Genomic DNA, 19,762 nt, shown 5'->3' on the forward strand with positions numbered 1-19,762 from the left:
GTTGAAGTGTTTGTTTAGCATTCTCCCATTCCCAGTTGCTACCAGCCAGACTATGGTGTCTGTGAGCAAAAGACTGATATGGTGTGTTGGCAGTCACAGTTCTTTAAATGACATATTTGAAGCAGGGTCTAATAATAATTGAAGAGTTTACTATGGGGTAGATCGAAGACAATCAAATCCAATGCAGTCCCTGGCTAATGAAGGGCTCGCAGGTTAATAAAAATAATAATGATGGCATTTGTTAAGCGCTTACTATGTGCCAAGCACTGGGGGGATACAAGGTAATCAGGTTGTCCCACATGGGGTTCACAGTCTTAATCCCCATTTTACAGATGAGAGAACTGAGGCACAGGGAAGTTAAGTAACTTGCCCAAAGTCACACAGCTGACAAGTGGTGGAGCTGGAATTAGAACCCATGACCTCCGACTCCCAAGCCCGGGCTCTTTCCTCTGAGGAATTTAATCTCAATTAAATGGATCAGGAAACTGAGGCATAGAGAAGTTGTGACTTGCCCAAGGTCTCACAACAGACAAGGGTCAGAGCTGGGATGAAAACCAGGACCTCTGACTTCAAGGCCTTTGCTTTTTCCACTGGATCCCTCTTCCTCCCTGCATAATGTAAAAAACACTGGGCTGGGAGTGAGGAGACTAGGATTCTAATCCACACCTGTCACTTAAATTCATTCATTCATTCAATCGTATTTACTGAGCGCTTACTGTGTGCAGAGCACTGTACTAAGCGCTTGGGAAGTACAAGTTGGCAACACATACAGACAGTCCCTACCCAACGGTGTTCTCACAGTCTAGAAGGGGGAGAGAGAGAACAAAACAAAACATATTAACAAAATAAAATAAATAGAATAAATATGTACAAATGAAATAAATAGAGTAATAAATATGTACAACCATATATACAAGATGCAAGATGATCAGGTTAGACAAGGTCCTAGACCCACACGAGGATCATAGTCTTCATCCCCATTTACAGATTAGGGAATTGAGGCACCGAGAAGTGAAATGATTTGACCAAGATCACACAGCAGACGAGTGGCGGACCTAGGATTAGAACCCAGGTCCTTCTGACTCCTAGATCTGTGCTCTAGCCACAAGGCCGTGCTACTTCTCAACCTGTACAGTTCATTCACTTATTCAATCGTATTTATTGAACGCTTACTGTGTGCAGAGCACTGTACTAAGCGACTGGGAAGTACAAGTCGGCAACATATAGAGACGGTCCCTACCCAACAACGGGCTCACAGTCTAGAAGGGGGAGACAGACAACAAAGCAAAAAATGTAGACAGGTGTCAGAACCGTCAGAATAAATAGAATTACAGTTCATTGTTTTCTCTCACTGCTGACCTCTCGCCCATGTCTTGCCTCTAGCTTGGAACTCCCTCCCCTTTCATATCCAACAGACAACTACTCTCCGCTGTTTCAAAGCCTTAGTGAAGGCCCATCTCCTCCAAGAGGCCTTCCCTGACTAAGCCCTCCTTTCATCTTCTCCCACTCCCATCAACGTTGCCCTTCCCCTTGGATTTTCCCCCTTTATTCACCCCACACTCAGTCCCTCAGCACTTAAATGCACATCTGTAATTAGTTTATTTCCATTAATGTCTGTCTCCCCCTCTAGACTGTAAACTCATTGAGATTAGGGAACCTGTAGAAGCAGCATAGCCTAGTGGCATGGAGCTGGGACTCAGGAGGACCTGGGTTCTAATTCCGGCTCTAGCACTTGTTTGCTTTTGATCTTGGGCAAGTCAGTTCACTTCTCTGGGCCTCAGATTCCTCATCTGTAAAATGGGGATGAGCCCCATGTGGGACAGGGATTGAGTCCTACCTGATTTGCTTGTATTCCCCCTGCCCCTTCAGTGCATATTACACATAGGGAAGCAGTGTGGCTCAGTGGAAAGAGCCTGGGCTTTGGAGTCAGAGGTCATGGGTTCGAATTCTGGCTCCACCGCGTCTGCTGTGTGACCTTGGCAAGTTACTTAACTTCTCGGAGCCTCAGTTCCCTCATCTGTAAAATGGGGATGAAGACTGTGAGCCCCACGTGGGACAACCTGATCACCTTGTATCCCTCCCAGTGCTTAGAACAGTGCTTTGCACATAGTAAGCGCTTAACAAATGCCATTATTATTATTATTATTATTGTAAGCCCTTAACCAAGACCATCATTATTATTACTATTATTCTTCCAAGGATGAGAAGCAGCATGGCTCAGTGGAAAGAGCCCAGGCTTGGGAGTCAGAGGTCATGAGTTCAAATCCCGGCTCCACCACTTGTCAGCTGTGTGACTTTGGGCAAGTCACTTCACGTCTCTGGGCCTCAGTTCCCTCACCTGTAAAATGGGGATGAAGACTGTGAGCCCCACGTGGGACAACCTGATCACTTTGTATCCTCCCCAGCACTTAGAACAGTGCTTTGCTCATATAGTAAGTGCTTAACAAATGCCATCATTATTATTATTATGCAGCACAGTGCTCTTCAAGTGCTCAATAAATAGGATGATGTCATGTTTCTTTATGTTTTAACAGATGCTGTTGGTGCTGAAGGTATCCCTTGGCTATTTTGCTTGCCTGTCCATGAAGAGCGTGCTGAGCCAATAGGGATCGAACAGGAAGGTCAAAACCGCCCAACCGTTGCCATTTCCACATGCTGAGCCCTTCTGACACGGTTTCTCTCACCCACCAGAGCAGAGTTCTTCCTGACCACGAAGAGGTAGCGAACTGGTCCTTTTATTTTCCGGCTTAAGAGAAAAAAGAAAATGGAGCAATAAAGGACTGAGAGAGGAGAGCACGTGAGGGAAATGGTGGGCGGTGATTATGTTGTATTCCCCCAAATTCTTAGTAGAGCGCTCTGCATTCATTCATTCAATCATATTTATTGAGCACTTACTGTGTGCAGAGCACTGTACTAAGCGCTTGGGAAGTACAAGTCAGCAACATATGGAGACGGTCCCTACCCAACAATGGGTTCACAGTCTAGAAAGGGGAGACAGACAGTAGAACAAAACACGTAGACAGGTGTCAAAACCATCAGAATAAATAGAATTATAGCTATGTGCACATCACTAATAGAATAGAATAGTAAAATATGTACAAGTACAATAAATAGAGTAATAAATCTGTACAAATATATACAAATGCTATGGGGAGGGGAAGGAGGTAGGGTTGGGGGGGGTGGGGAGGAGGAGAGGAAAAAGGGAGCTCTGCATTTTGGAAGCCCTCCGATACCATTGATTGAGCGGGGCAAGATGACAGCACTGAAGTGTTTGAAGATCCCCCGAATGTGCTGCACTGGATTTTAATTGTTTGTTTTTAAACGGTATTTATTAAGCACTTACTATGTGCCAGACTCTGTACTAAGCGCCAGAGTAGATACAAGCTTATCAGGTTGGACACAGTCCCTGTCCCAAATGGAGCTCACAATCTTAATCCCCGTTTTCCAAATGAGGAAACTGAGGCACAAAAAAGTTAAGTGACTTGTACAAGGTCACATCAGATAAGCAGTGGAGCCGGGACTAGAACCCAGGTCCTCTGGTTCCCAAGTCTGTCCTGCTTCTCTAAGCATTATTCTGAGCACTTGGGCAAAACCAGCTTCAATCACTCAATCCGGCATATTTATTGAGCGTGTATTGTGTACAGGGCAGTGTACTAAGTGCTTGGGAGAGGACAATACAACAGAGTAGGTAGACATGGTCTCTGCCCACAAGGAATTTACAGTCTAGAGAGCAAGACAGACATGAAATAAATTTTTGATATGGACATAAGTGCTGTGGGGCTGAGGGAGGGGTGAATAAAAGGTACAAATCTCTAGACTATAAATTCATTGCGGGAAGGGAATATATCTGTTTATTGTTCTACTGTACTCTCCCAAGCGCTTAGTGCATTGCTCTGCACACAGCAAGTGCTCAGTACAGTGCTCTGCACACGGGAAGAGCTCAGTAAATATGATTGAATGAATGAAAGTGCAAGTGTGACACAGAAGGGAATGGGAGCAGAGGACGTAGGGCTTAGCACAAAGAAGGGATGTGCTCCTGTCCATAAGGATTTTAAACTCTAACGGGAACCACGAAGAAGAAAGGAAAGGAGGACCACAGGAAGAGAAGAGCTTGTGTACATTTGTACAATTTATTATTCTATTTATTTTACTAATAATGTATGTGTATATAGCTATAATTCTATTTATCTATTTTGATGCTATTGATGCCTGTCTACTTGTTTTGTTTTGTTGTCTGTCTTCCCCCTTCTAGACAGTGAGCCCGTTGTCTCTATCTGTTGCCAAATTGTACTTTCCAAGCGCTTATTACGGCACTCTGCACACAGTAAGTGCTCAATAAATATGATTGAATGAATGAATGAATGAAAGAGGTGATTAGCATCCCATTTCGAGTGCAAGTTGTTTTTTGGGTAGAATGTGTGCTTCAGGATTTTGTACTTTGCAAGCAGCCTGGAACAGTGGAAAGATCATGGCCCTGGAAATCTAAGGACCTGGGTTCTAATCCTGGCTCCACCACTTTTTGGCAGTGGGACCTTGGGTGGTCTCTTAACTTTTCTGTGCCTAGGCTTCTTTAACTGTAGAAAGGGGATTAAATACCTGGTCTCCCTCTGATTTAGACTGCGAGCCCCATGCAGGACAAAGACTAGGTCTGAGCAAACTTGTACCTTCACAGCGCTTACAACAGTATTTGGCACATAGTAAGTGCTTAAAAAATGTTGCAGAGTGCTTCATAGAGTGCATTAATTATACCTAGTGGGTGCCCGATAAACTGAAAGGTGTCTCTCTCAAGTCCTGCAAAATTTTCCATGGTGGCATTTTGAGACATTTTAAACTTTCTGTTGCCTCCTTACCAAAGTAATATGTATGGAAACATCCTGTCTGTGCCCAAAGCTTATTTTGTTTCTTGGAGATAGTTGGTGATGACTGGCTTTTGTTTGAGATGCCTTAGTTTGATTTATAATTCCCATCGTCCTACTCTGTTTTAATTTTTGTAAAGGGCTAATCCAGTGTTTTAAGAACCTCAGATTCCAGGGGATATTTGTTCATACCTTCATGATTTCCCCCCAGAACCTGGTATTGAATATCTTACTGTGTGAATGTTACTTCTCTGACTGGTTCAGGAAGACTGTCTTTAATAATAATCATAATAGTATTTGTTAAGTGCTTACTTTGTGCCAAGCACTGTTCTAAGCCCTGGAGTAGATACAAAGAAATCAGGTTGTCCCACGTGGGGCTCACAGTCTTCATCCCCATTTGACAGATGAGGTAACTGAGGCACAGAGAAGTTAAGTGACTTGCCCAAAGTCACACTGATCAATCAATCAGTGCTATTTATTGAGTGCTTTTTAGGTGCAGAGCATTATACTAAGCACTTAGGAGAGCAGAGTATAGTCGAGTTGGTAGATGTGATCCCTGACTATAGCGGCCTACAGTCTACAGGTGGGGACAGACATTAAAATCAATTACAGATCAGGGAAATAATCGTATTTATTGAGTGCTTACCATGTGCAGAGCACTGTACTAAGCACTTGGAAGAGAATAATGTAGCAAAACCATTATCTGCCCACAGTGAGCTTACAGTCTGGGAAGGGAGACAGACATTAATATATATAAGTATATACTGTATACATGTATATATGTTTGTACATATTTATTACTCTATTTATTTATTTATTTTACTTGTACATATCTATTCTATTTATTTTATTTTGTTAGTATGTTTGGTTTTGTTCTCTGTCTCTCCCTTTCAGACTGTGAGCCAACTGTTAGGTAGGAACTGTCTCTATATGTTGCCGACTTGTACTTCCCAAGCACTTAGTACAGTGCTCTGCACACAGTAAGCGCTCAATAAATACGATTGATTGATTGATATAAGTAAATAAAATACAGATGTGTACGTAAGTGCTACGGGGCTGGGACGGGAGGGGATAAGGTTGTTTTCTTAAGTTCTGTGGAGATGGGGTCAGTTTCCAAGGGCTTTCTGTCATGCTTGTGATTCATTCAGGACTTTCCTCAAATTCAGCATACCCAGTGGGAAATGATAATAATAATAATAATAATAATTATCATCATCATCATCATGGTATTTGTTAAGCGCTTACTATGTGTCAAGTACTGTTCTAAGCGCTGGGGTAGATACGAGGTAATCAGGTTGTCCCACATGGGGCTCACAGTCTTCATCCCCATTTTACATGTGAGGTAACTGAGGCACCGAGGAATGAAATGACTTACCCAAGGTCACCCAGCAGACTCCAAATATTCCAATTTTTGAGATTCTGAAACTTTGTGTGTGGGAAAATGCGGCTAGATATCCTATAACATGGGAGCTGAGTTGTTGAAGAACCTCACACTAAGGAAAAATCAGGTTCTTGCCCTTCTATGCTTTGATCGATACATTGTCTTTGAACACTGAGCCACATTCTCTTCCCAACAGGTGCCCGCTGTTGGAAGAAGGTTATGTACATGATTCCTCCACAATGTTTTGGTCTTGAGTCAATCGATCATTGGTATTTATTGAGTGCTTACTGTGCAGAGCACTGTAGTAAAAGTGTTTGGGGAGTACAGTCAGAGTTGGTAGACAGGTCCCTGCCCACAACGAATTTACAGTCGAGAGAGGGAAACGGGCATTAGTATAAAGAAATTTCTGGATATGTCCCTAGATGCTGTGGCACTGAATCTCAAATCAATCAATCAATCATATTTATTGAGTGCTTACTGTGTGCAAAGCACTATACTAAGTGCTTAGGAAAGAACAATATAACAGTAAACAGACACATTCCCTGCCCATAAGGAGATTACTGCCTCAAGTGCTTAAAAGGTACAAATTCAACTGCAAGGGTGACGCGGACAAGAGAGGAAATTAAAGAAATGAATTAAATTCATTAAATTCATTCATTGTCAGTCATATTTATTGAGTGCTTACTTGTGCAGAGCATTGTACTGAGCACTTCAAAATTAAAATTTGGAAACAAATAAGGACAATCCTACCCAACAATGGGAATTCACCAAATAAACTAAATACACTAAATTCATTAACTACACTAAGTTCATTAAATACACTAAATTAAACTAAACTAATTAAACTAAACTAAATTAAGTTAAACTAGAGAAGCAGCGTGGCTCAGTGGAAAGAGTCCGGGCTTTGGAGTCAGAGGTCATGGGTTAAATCCTGGCTCTGCCAATTGTTAACTGTGAGACTTTGGGCAAGTCACTTAACTTCTCTGGGCCTCAGTTACCTCATCTGTAAAATGGGGATTAAGACTGTGAGCCCCCTGTGGGACAACCTGATCTCCTTGTAACCTCCCCAGCACTTAGAACAGTGCTTTGCACATTGTAAGCACTTAATAAATGCCATTACTATTACTAAATTCATTAAATACACTAAACACATGGTAATAATGTGTTATAACCCCAATGTGAATGATTCCCAAATCTACATCTCCAGCCCTCTCCCTCTCTGCAGTCTCACATTTTCTTCTTCCTTCAAGACATCTATATTTGAATGTCCTCTTTCATCACCTCAAACTTAACATTCCTAAAACAGAACTCCTTATCTTCCCACCCAAACCCTGTCCTTCCTCTGACTTTCATTCAGTCATTCAGTCGTATTTATTGAGCGCTTACTGTGTGCAATGATGGTACTAAGTGCTTGGGAAAGTAAAATATAACAAGACCCATTCCCTGCCCAAAGGAGCTCACAGTCTAGTGTGGCTTTCCCATCTCTGTAGACGGCACCACCATCATTCCCGTCTCACAAGCCCATAACCTTGGCATTACCCTGAAGTCCTCAGTCTCATTCAACCCAAATATTCAAACCATCAATGAATCCTGCCATGACATCACTAAAATCCGTCCTTTCTTCTCCATCCTGTCCCACCATCGACCCCCAGCCCACGTCCTCCCACTGGCCTGCAATGCCCTCCCTCCACACATCCGCCAAGCTCTCTTCTTCCCTTCAAAGCCCTACAGAGAGCTCACCTCCTCCAGGAGGCCTTCCCAAACTGAGCCCCCTTTTCCTCTCCTCCTCCCCATCCTCCCCGCCCTACCTCCTTCCCCTCCCCACAGCACCTGTATATATGTTGGTACAGATTTATTACTCTATTTATTTTACTTGCACATAGGTACTATTCTATTTATTCTGTTAATGATGTGCATATAGCTTTACTTCTATTTATTCTGATGACTTGACACCCATCCACATTTTGTTTTGTTGTCTGTCTCCCCCTTCTAGACTGTGAACCTGTTGTTGGGTAGGGACCTTCTCTATATGTTGCCACCTTGTACTTCCCAAGCTCTTAGTACAGTGCTCTGCACACAGTAAGCACTTAATAAATACGATTGAATACGATTGAATGAACTCAAACTGCTACCACATTCATCCAGTCACTTATCCTATCCCACCTGGATCATTGCATCCACTTCCTTGCTGACCTCCCAGCGTCTTGTCTCTCCCAACTCCTGTCCATATTTCACTCTGCTGCCCAAATCATTTTTCTACAAAAACATCCAGTCCATGCTTCTCCACTCTTCATAAACCTCTGGTGGTTGCCCATTCACCTCCACATCAAACCAACTCCTCACCATTGGCTTTAGGCCACTTAATTCCCTTGCCCCCTTCTACCTCATCTCACTACTCTCCTACTACAACCCAGCCTGCATACTTCAATTCTCTAATGCCAACCCACTCACTATACCTTATTCTCATCTATATCTCTGCCGACCTCTCGCCCACATTCTGCCTCTGGCCTGGAGTGGTCTCCTGCCTCATTTCCACCAGACATTTACTCCCCCCCGACCCAACTCAAAGTCTTATTGAAGGCAAATTTCCAACAGGCCTTCCCTAAATCCTCTTTTCTTTTCTTCCACTCACTTCTGCATCCCGTTGACTTGCTCACTTCATTCATTCACCCTCCTAGTCCCACAGCACTTATGGACATATTTAGTATTTATTTGTATTAATTTGTATTTGTATTGTGACTTTGGGCAAATCACTTACCTTCTCTGTGCCTCAGTTACTTCATCTGCAAAATGGGGATTGATTGTGAGCCCCCCGTGGGACAACGTGATCACCTTGTAACCTCCCCAGTGCTTAGAACAGTGCTTTGCCCCCCCGTGGGACAACGTGATCACCTTGTAACCTCCCCAGTGCTTAGAACAGTGCTTTGCACATAGTAAGCACTTAATGCCATTATTATTATCATTAATAATAATAATAATAATAATAATAGTGGTGTTTGTTAAGCACTTACTATGTGCAAAGCACTGTTCTAAGCGCTGTGGGGATACAAGGTGATCAGGTTGTCCCTCATGGGGCTCACAGTCATCATCCTCATTTTACAGAGGTGACTGAGGCTCCGGGAAGTTAAGTGACTTGCCCAAGGTCACACAGCAGATATGTGGCGGATCAGGGATTCGAACCCATGACCTCTGACTCCAAAGCCCGGGCTCTTTCCACTAAGCCACGCTGCCCTTCCCTGAACACTGTTCTAAGCGCTGGGGGGATACAATATGATCAAGTTGTCCCACGTGGGGCTCACAGTCTTAATCCCCATTTTTCCAGATGAGGTAACTGAGGCTCAGAGAAGTGAAGTGACTTGCCCAAGGTCACACAGCAGACTTGTGGTGGAGCCCGGGATTTGAACCCATGACCTCTGACTCCAAAGCCCGGGCTCTTTCCACTGAGCCACGCTGGATATTAATGTCCATCTCACTCTCTAGACTGTAAGCTTGTAATGGGCAGGGACTGTGCCTGTTATATTGTTGTACTCTCCCAAGCACGTAGTACAATAATCATAATAATTATAATTTTTGTTAAGCTCTTACAATGTGTCAGTCACTGTACTTAGAACTGGGGAGGATACAAGCAAACTGGGTTGGACACAGTCCCTGTCCCATGTGGGGCTCACAGTCTCAATCCCCATTTTACAGATGAGGTCACTGAGGCCCAGAGAAGTGAAATGACTTGCCCAAGGTCACACAGCAGACAAACGGTGGAGCTCTGAGACCTCCTGACTCCTAGGCCTGTGCTCTATCTGCTACTTTTCCTGAGAAGTACACACACAGTAAGTGCTCAGTAAATATGATTGATTGAACACGTGTATTGAGAGAACTGTCTTTTGGCACAATAGGTTGTGGGAAGCAGGGGGCGGAGGAGAAAATCAATTCTATTTGAGCTCTTATTCATTTTTTTTATAGTATTTAAGCACTTACTATGTGCCAGGCACTGAACTAAGCACTGGAGTAGGTATCAACTAATCAGGTTGGATGCAGTCTGGCACACGGCGCTCCATCTTCATCCCCATTTCACAGATGAGGTAACTGTGACACAGAGTAGTTAAGTGACTTGCCCAAGCTCACACAGCAGACAAGTCCCACTTCTAGGCTGTGAGCCAACTGTTGGGTAGGGACCGTCTCTATATGTTGCCAATTTGTACTTCCCAAGTGCTTAGTACAGTGCTCTGCACACAGTAAGCGCTCAATTAATATGATTGATTGATTGATTGAAGTGGGATTAGAATCCTGATCCTTCTGATTCTCAGGCCCATGCTCTATCCACCAGGCAATAGTGCTTCTCCACACTGCTCACTGCGTAGGGAGCACTGTACTAAGAGCTTGGCATAGTAGGATAGAATTGGGAGGCATGTTCCCTTCCCTGAAGGAGCTTTGGTGTGTAGTGAGGGAGATCCACAAAAAAACCATTTTAAATTAGAAGTAACAGAGCTTAAAGCTACGTGTAGAAGTACTGAGGAAGGAAAGGATTGGGGTGAGTTCCAAGTACTTCCAGAGAAGCAGCGTGGCTCAGTGGAAAGAGCCCGGGCTTTGGAGTCAGAGGTCATGGGTTCGAATCCCAGCTCCGCCACATGTCTGCTGTGTGACCTTGGGCAAGTCATTTAACTTCTCTGAGCCTCAGTTACTTTATCTGTAAAATGGGGATTAAGACTGTGAGCCCCATGTGGGACAACCTGATCACCTTGTATCCCACCCAGTGCTTAGAACAGTGCTTTACACATAGTAAGCATTATTATTATTATTCATTCAGTCATTCAGTGGAAAAGCAGCCTGGCCTAGTGACTAGAGCCCGGGCCTGGGAGTTAGAAGGTCACAGGTTCTGATCCCAGCTCTGCCACTTGTCTGCTGTGTGACCTTAGGCAAGTCACTTCAATTCTCTGTGCCTCAGTTACTTCATCTGTAAAATGGGGATTGAGAATGTGAGCCCCACATAGGACAGGGACTGTGTCCAATTCAATTTGTTTGTAACCACCCCAGTGCTTAGTATAATGCCTGGAATACAATTAGTGCTTAACAAACACTACAGTTATTATTATTATTCAATTATATTTATTGAGCACTCACTGTGTGTGGAGCGCTGTACTAAGGTCCTGAGAAAGTACAATACAACAAAAAACAGTGACATTCCCTGACCTCAACAAGCTCACAGTCTCGAGGTGGGGAGGCAAACGTCAATACAAATAAATAAAATGACAAATATATACATAAGTGCTGTGGGGCTGGGAGACGGGGAAAGAGCCAAAGGAGTAAGTCAGGGCGATGCAGAAGGAATTGGGATGGAGTGAGAGCTCAAATGATGTGTCATATTTTAGCGCTACTATGTGCCAAGCACTTTTCTAAGCACTGGGGTAGATGGAAGGTAATTAGGTCGGACACAGTCCCTGTCCCATATGGGGTTCACAATTCTAATCTCCATTTTACAGATGAGGTAATTTAGGCCCAGAAAATTGAAGTGACCTATCCATGGTCACATGGCAGACATGTGGCAGAGCCAAGATTAGAACCCAGGTCCTGTGACACCCTGGCCTGGTCTCTAGCCACTAGGTCACACTGCTTCCAAAAGATAAATGATGTGATTGAGAATAGGAGCCCCACACGGGACGAGGACTGTGTCCAACCTGATTTACTTGGATCAATCATTCATTCAGTCATATTTATTGAGCACTTGCTGTGTGCAGAGCACTGTACTAAGCACTTGGAAAGTACAATTTGGCAACAAACACTGACAATCCCTACCCGACAATGGAATCACAATCTAGAAGTGGGGGAAACAAAACAAGTAGACAGGCATCAGTAGCATCAATATAAATAAATAGAATTATAGATATTTGCACATCATTAATAAAATAAATAGACTAACACCTCAGCGCTTAGTACAATGCCACAGTTGTATATTTATAGGGTGAGAAGATGAGTCAGGGAAGCCTTCTTGGAGGAGATGGGCTTTAACGATGGGGAGAGCTGTGGGCTGCTAGATGAAAAGGAGGAAGGAGAGAGATCGTGAGCAAGGTGTTGGTGAGAAAAGTGAAGGAATGAATTCTTGATGATTAATCCAGATCAGATTAATCCTGGGATCTTTCTTTCCAATTTCTATGGGCTCTGGGAAAATCCGTTTTGGTTTTGTTTTTTTCCTCTCTCCCACTGACCATCTTCCCTGACTCTGCAAGAGGACATTCCCCAGAAAAATGGGACTTGATCCAAACAGCCTCTGCTAGCCAAAGGGGTGTGTGTGGCTTAACTCCAGACAACTGGCTCAAAGGACTTGCCTTCTTGAAGAATGGACAAATGTTTGGAGAGCAGGGGACACAGTGTTCAAAAAAAGGGGACATAACTCTAAAAGGAGACCTCTTATCACTCTGTTCTGGAACAGAAGTAACAGTCAGTGGAATGGTTTGCGTGGGTAAGAATCGTGGTGGTGAACATTCGTTTGGTCGTATTTATTGAGCGCTTACTGTGTGCGGAGCACTGTATTAAGGGCTTGGGAGAGTACAATAGAACAACGAACAGACATATTCTCTGCAAACAACAAGCTTATAGAAAAGCAGCGTCGCTCAGTGGAAATAGTTCGGGCTTGGGAGTCAGAGATCATGGGTTCAAATCCCGGCTCCACCACTTGTCAGCTGTGTGACTTCAGGCAAATCACTTAACTTCTCTCTGCCTCAGTTACCTCATCTGCAAAATGGGGATGAAAACTGTGAGCCCCACGTGGGACAATCTGATCACATTGTATCTATCCCAGCGCTTAGAACAGTGCTTTGCACATAGTAAGAGCTTAACAAATGCCATCATTATTATTATTATTATTATACTACTTAGAACAGTGCCTAGCATGTAGTAAGTGCTTAACAAATACCATTATTATTATTATTATTATTATTAGAGGGGGAGACAGACATTAATGTGAATAAATGATAATAATTGGTATTTGTTAAAGTGCTTACTATGTGCCAGGCACTGTTCTAAGCGCTGGGGTAGATACAAGATAATTGGGTTGGACACAGGCCTGTCCCACATCAGGCTCACAGTCTTAATCCCCATTTGACAGATGAGGGAACTGAGGCATAGAGAAGTTAAGTGACTTGCCCAAGGTCACACAGCAGACAAGTGGCAGAGCCCTGACCTTCTGACTCCCAAGCTGGTTCTCTATGCACTAGCCATCCTGCTTCTCTAATAAATAAATTACATAAAGGTACACAAGTGCTGTGAGGCTCGGCGGGGTGGAGGGGTGATAAATGAAGGGAGCAAGTCAGGGTTATGCAGAAGGGAGTGGGAGAAGAGGAAAGGAGGGCTTAGATAGGGAAGGCCTTTTGGAGGGGGTGGGCCTTCAATAAGGCTTTGAAGCGGGGGGAATTGTTGTCTGTCAGATGTGAGGAGAAAGGGCGTTCCAGGCCAGAGGCAGAACGTGGATGAGAGGTCAGCAGTGAGATAAAATATATGTATATATTGCTACAGCAGCAGTCAGAGAGGACACTGGTAAGTGCTAACGTGAACTGCTATGGGAAAGCCAACAGGAAAACTCATTTCGAAGACTTTCAGCAACCCCCCAAATCCCACGAGAGACTGCTGCCAGGAAGAGAACAACTTCTCAACAGTTTTTGCTTGCAAGCCGGTGGCTGGCTGGTGCCCAGGATTTAGAACTGCTTATTACTGCAGAATAGAAGAAAGTGAATTTCTAGATCCTCTCTCTAAGGGGGTGGGGGATTGGGGTAGTTGGGTGAAGCTTGCCAAGACTTGCTTAATGGATAGGATGTAGGCCTTGGAGTCAGAAGGTCATGGGTTCTAATTCCGGCTCTGCCGTATGCCAGCGTGGCTATAAGAAGCAGGATGGCTATGAGAAGCAGGGTGGTTATGAGAAGCAGCGTGTCTCAGTGGAAAGAGCACGGGCTTTGAAGTTAGGGGTCATGGGTTCAAACCCTGGCTCTGCCAATTGTCAGCTGTGTGACTGGGAAGTTATCTCATCTGTAAAATGGAGATTAAGATTGTGAGCCCCCTGTGCGACAACCTGGTCACCTTGTAACCTTCCCAGCACTTAGGACAGTGTTTCTCACATAGTAAGTGCTTAGTAAATGCCATTATTATTATTATTATGTCTGCTGTTTGACCTGGGAGAAGCCAGTTCACTTCTCTGAGCCTCAGTTACCTCATCTGCAAAATGAGGATAAGAGTGTGAGCCCCACATGGGACAGGGACTGGGTCCAACCTGATTAACTTGTATCTCCCCCAGCACTTAGAAGAGTGCTTGGCACATAGTAAGCGCTTAACCAGTGCCATAAGTATTGTTATAATTGGATATGTTCATTGTCCGGTCTCGGCTGCCTAAAGAAGTTTCTGAGGGTGCATTGCTCCCCTGGGGCTGGCACTGATGAAGGGACTTTTTCTCTCTGATCAACGGTTGTCATTGTCCCCAGTCTGTCATTGTAGGCATCATAGGCAGCGCTCCGAGAAGCAGCGTGGCCTGGTGGAAAGAGTCTGGGAGTCAGAAGGACCTGAGTTCATTCCTTCATTCATTCAATCGTATTTATTGAGCACTTACTGTGTGCAGAGCACTGAACTAAGCACTTGGAAAGTACAAGTCGGCAACATACAGAGACGGTCCCTACCCAACAACGGGTGCACAGTCTAGAAGGGGGAGACAGACAACAAAACAAAACATGTAGACAGGTGTCAAAATCGTCAGAACAACTAGAATGAAAGCTGTATGTACATCATTAACAAAATAAATAGAATAGTAAATATGTACAAATAAAATAGACTAATAAATCTGTACAAATATATATACACAAGTACTGTGGGGAGGGGAAGGAGGTAGGGCACGGGGAGGCTCTGGATGATGAGGTTGTATCTTTAACTGGTGCTCAGACTCAACTACATGCACCTTTGTTTTCTCCATGAAATATCACTGTGTATGCTTCCTGTCCCTTTGCCAATCCAATGAACATCTCTCAGCCCCAGTAGCTAAGAGAGGAAAGAAGTATACTTGCTTGTTGAAGAACCTCACACTAAGGAGAAATCAGGTTCCATCCCTGCTATGCTTTAATCGATACATTGTCTATGAACTCTGCACCACATTCTCTTCCCAACAGGTGCCCGCTGTTGGAAGAAGGTTATGTACATGATTCCTGCGCCACATTCTCTTCCCAACAGGTGCCCACTGTTGGAAGAAGGTTATGTACATGATTCCTCCACAATGTTTTGGTCTTGAGTCAATCGATCAGTGGTATTTATTGAGTGCTTACTGTGCAGAGCATTGTAGTAAAAGTGTTTGGGGAGTACAGTCAGAGTTGGTAGACAGGTCCCTGCCCACAACAAATTTACAGTTGAGAGAGGGAAACGGGCATTAGTATAAAGAAATTTCTGGATATGTCCCTAGATGTTGTGGCACTGAATCTCAAATCAATCAATCAATCATATTTATTGAGTGCTTACTGTGTGCAAAGCACTATACTAAGTGCTTGGGAAAGAACAGTATAACAATAAACAGACGCATTCCCTGCTCATAAGGAGCTTACTGCCTCAAATGCTTAAAAGGTACAAATTCAACTGCAAGGGTGATGCAGACAAGAGAGGGAATTAAAGAAATGAATATAATTCATTGAATTAATTCATTCAATCATATTGAATGCTTACTGTGTGCAGAGCACTCTACTAAGCACTTCAAAAGTACAGTTTGGCAACAAATAAAGACAATCCCTACCCAACAAAGGGAATTCACCAAATAAACTAAATACACTACATTCATTAACTACACTAAGTTCATTAAATATACTAAATTCATCCTCACTAGGCCTTGTTCTCACTTTTGCACCGTCAACCCCCAGTCCACATCCTTCCCCATGGCCTGGAATGCTCTCCCTCCCAACATCCTACAAGCTGGCTCTCTTCCTCCCTTCAAAGCCCTACTGAGAGCTCACCTCCTCCAGGAGGCCTTTCCAGACTGAGCCCCCTTTTTCCTCTCCTCCTCCCCATCCCCTTCACCCTACCTCCTTCCCCTCCCCACAGCACCTGCATATATGTTTGTACAGATTTATTACTCTATTCATTTTACTTGTACATATTTACTATTTATTTTGTTAATGATGTGCATTTAACAGTGCTTTGCACATAGTAAGTGCTTAACAAATACCATCATTATTATTATTTAGCTTTAATTCTATTTGTTCTGATGATTTTGACACCTGCCTACATGTTTTGTTGTCTGTCTCCCCCTTCTAGACGGTGAGCCCGTTGTTGGGTAGGGACCGTCTCTATATGTTGCCGACTTGTACTTCCCAAGCGCTTAGTACAGTGCTTTGCACACAGTAAGCTTAATAAATATGATTGAATGAATGAATGATGGGGAGGAGGAGAGGAAAAAGGGGGCTCAGTCTGGGAAGGCCTCTTGGGGGACGTGAGCTCTCAGTAGGGCTTTAAAGGGAGGAAGAGAGCTAGCTTGGCGGATGTGTGGAGGGAGGGCATTCTGGGCCAGGGGGAGGACGTGGGCCGGGGGTCGATGGCGGGACAGGTGAGAACGAGGACTAACGGTGAGGAGATTAGCGGCAGAGGAGCGGAGGGTGCGGGCTGGGCTGGAGAAGGAGAGAAGGGAAGTGAGGTAGGAGGGGGCGAGGTGATGGATGGAGAGTCTTAAAGCTGAGAGTGAGGAGTTTTTGCTTGATTCATAGGTTGCCAGGCAGCCACTGGAGATTTTTGAGGAGGGGAGTAACATGCCCAGAGGGTTTCTGCACATAGATAATCCGGGCAGCAGGGTAAAGTATAGACTGAAGTGGGGACAGGCAGGAGGATGGGAGATCAGAGAGGAGGCTGATGCAGTAATCCAGTCGGGATAGGATGAGAGATTGAACCAGCAAGGTAGCAATTTGGATGGAGAGGAAAGGACGGATCTTGGGAATGTTGCGGAGGTGAGACCGGCAGGTTTTGGTGACGGATTGGATGTATGGGGTGAACGAGAAAGCAGAGTTGAGGATGACACCAAAGTTGCGGGTTTGTGAGATAGGAAGGATAAAAATAAGAACAGTAATAATGGCATTTATTAAGTGCTTACTATGTGCAAAGCACTGTTCTAAGCTCTGGGTGGTAGTGCCATCTACAGTGACAGGAAAGTCAGGGAGAGGATAGGGTTTGGGAGGGAAGATAAGGAGTTCAGTCTTGTACATGTTGAATCCCGGCTCCACTACTTGTCTACTGGGTGACCTTGGGCAAGTCACTTCATTTCTTTGGGCCTCAATTCCATCATCTGTAAAACGGAGACTAAGACTTTGTGCCCTGTGGGGAACAGAGACGGTGTCCAATGGCGTAATGGATAGAGCATGGGCCCGAGAGTCAGAAGGTCACACGTTCTAATCCCAGCTTCCCCACTTATCTGCTGTGGGACCTTGGGCAAGAGCCTTCACTTCTCTGTGCCTCAATTACCTCATGTCTAAAATGGGGATAGGGACTGTGTCCAAACCTATTTGCTTTAATTCACCCCAGTGCTTATTACTGTGCCTGGCACACAGTAAGTGCTTGAGAAATACCACAATTATTATTATTAGCTTGTATCTACCCCAGATCTTAATACAGTGCCTGGCACATCATAAATCCTAATCCCAGCTCCTCCATTTATCAGATATGTGACTTTGGTCAAGTCACTTAACTTCTCTGTGCCTGTTACCTCATCTGTAAAATGAGGATTAAGACTGTGAGCCCCACATGGGACAACCTGATTACCTTGTATTTACCCCAGTGCTCAGGACAGTGCTTGGCACATAGTAAGTGCTTAACAAATACCATCATTATTATCATTGTTATTATTATTATTATCAACAAATACCATTAAAAATAGAACTAAGGGTTTAGGCTGAAAATTGGATGTGTTCTCTTTTAAAACAGGAAAGGCTAAAAGGCTTCTACAAGTGAAGGACAGCAGCAGAGTTAAAAATGATTTGAGATGCTTATTTCAATCAATTAATGGTATTTATTGAGCGCTTACTGTGTGCAGAGCACTTGTACTAATCTCTTGGGACAGCACAATGTAACAGAGTTGGTAGATAATTTTCCTGCCCACAGCCTGGCCTCGTGGCTAGAGCCCAGGCCCCGGAGTCAGAAGGACCTGGGTTCTAATCCCAGCTCTGTCACTTGTCTGCTGTGTGACTTTAGCCAGTTGACTAAACTTCTCTGTGCCTCAGTTACTTCATTTATAAAATGGGGATGAATCAATCAATCAATCATATTTATTGAGCGCTTACGGTGTGCAGAGCACTGTACTAAGCGCTTGGGAAGTACAAATTAGCAACATATAGAGACAGTCCCTACCCAACAGTGAGCTCACAGTCTAAAAGGATGAAGACTGTGAGCCCTCTGTGGGACATGGACTGTGTCCAACCTGATTAGCATCTATCTATCCCAGCACTTAGTACAGTGCCTGGAACATAATAAATGTGTAACAAATACCATAAAACAAAGAGTTTACAGTCTAGAGGGTGGAGGGGAAATGATCCAAGACTGCTCATCCTGGGACATAAAGGCACAGAAAAGTCTTTAGGGAGATTCTTCCTCCTACTGCTTCCATGGGAAGCAGCATGGCTTAGTGGAAAAAGCATGGGTTTAGAAGTCAGAGGTCATGGGTCCTAATCCCGGCTTCACCATCATCAATCATATTTATTGAGTGCTTACTATGTGCAGAGCACTGTACTAAGCGCTTGGGAAGTTCAAATTGGCAACATATAGAGACAGTCCCTACCCAACAGTGGGCTCACAGTCTAAAAGACTTATCACCACTTATCACCATTTATCAGCTGTGTGACTCTGGGCAAGTCACTTCACTTCTCTTTGCTTCAGTTACCTCATCTGTAAAATGGAGATGAAGACTGTGAGCCCCACGTGGGACAACCTGATTACTTTGTATCTATCCCAGCGCTTAGAACAGTGCTTGGCACTTAGTAAGTGCTTAACAAATATCATTATTATTATTATTATTACTGTGTGACCTTGGGCAACTCCCTCCCCTTCTCTGTGCCTCAGTTCCCTCATCTGTAAAATGGGGATTGAGGCTGTGAGCCCCACGTGGGACAGGGACTGTGTCCAACCTGATAATCCTCTATCTACCACAGTGCTGGATACATAGTAAGCACTTAACAAGTTCCATTAAAAACAGTCTGTCACCGGATGGATGCTCCAATCTGGAAAGACTGACTTGCTCAGGATGGGGAATTTCCAAGAAGAAATTGATTGTAGTGCTAGTGGTTGCATGTCACCAATTGCAAACTGTCATTAGTCATAAGAGAAGCAGCATGGCTCAGTGGAAAGAGCCTGGGCTTGGGAGTCAGAGGTCATGGGGTCGAATTCTGGCTCTGCCAATTGTCAGCTGTGTGACTTTGGGCAAGTCACTTAACTTCTCTGGGCCTCAGTTCCCTCATCTGTAAAATGGGGATGAAGACTGTGAGCCCCCCGTGGGACAACCTGATCACCTTGTATCTGCTCCAGCGCTTAGAACAGTGCT

The 19,762-nt window shown here is 44.2% G+C and overlaps 1 protein-coding gene across 2 annotated transcripts in view; it reads left to right on the top strand.

Moving 5' to 3' along the window:
* The window catches only part of JAKMIP1 (janus kinase and microtubule interacting protein 1), a 234,668-nt gene that overhangs the window by 79,885 nt on the left and 135,021 nt on the right, over nucleotides 1-19,762 (top strand). For both annotated transcript variants that reach the window (XM_038744991.1, XM_038744994.1), the window contains exon 2: nucleotides 2,535-2,718. The gene's annotated coding sequence lies outside the window, so the exon portion shown is untranslated. The remainder of the gene's footprint in view (nucleotides 1-2,534; nucleotides 2,719-19,762) is intronic.

The sequence above is a fragment of the Tachyglossus aculeatus genome, chromosome 4 (assembly GCF_015852505.1).
Source record: "Tachyglossus aculeatus isolate mTacAcu1 chromosome 4, mTacAcu1.pri, whole genome shotgun sequence".
Classification (NCBI taxonomy): domain Eukaryota; kingdom Metazoa; phylum Chordata; class Mammalia; order Monotremata; family Tachyglossidae; genus Tachyglossus; species Tachyglossus aculeatus.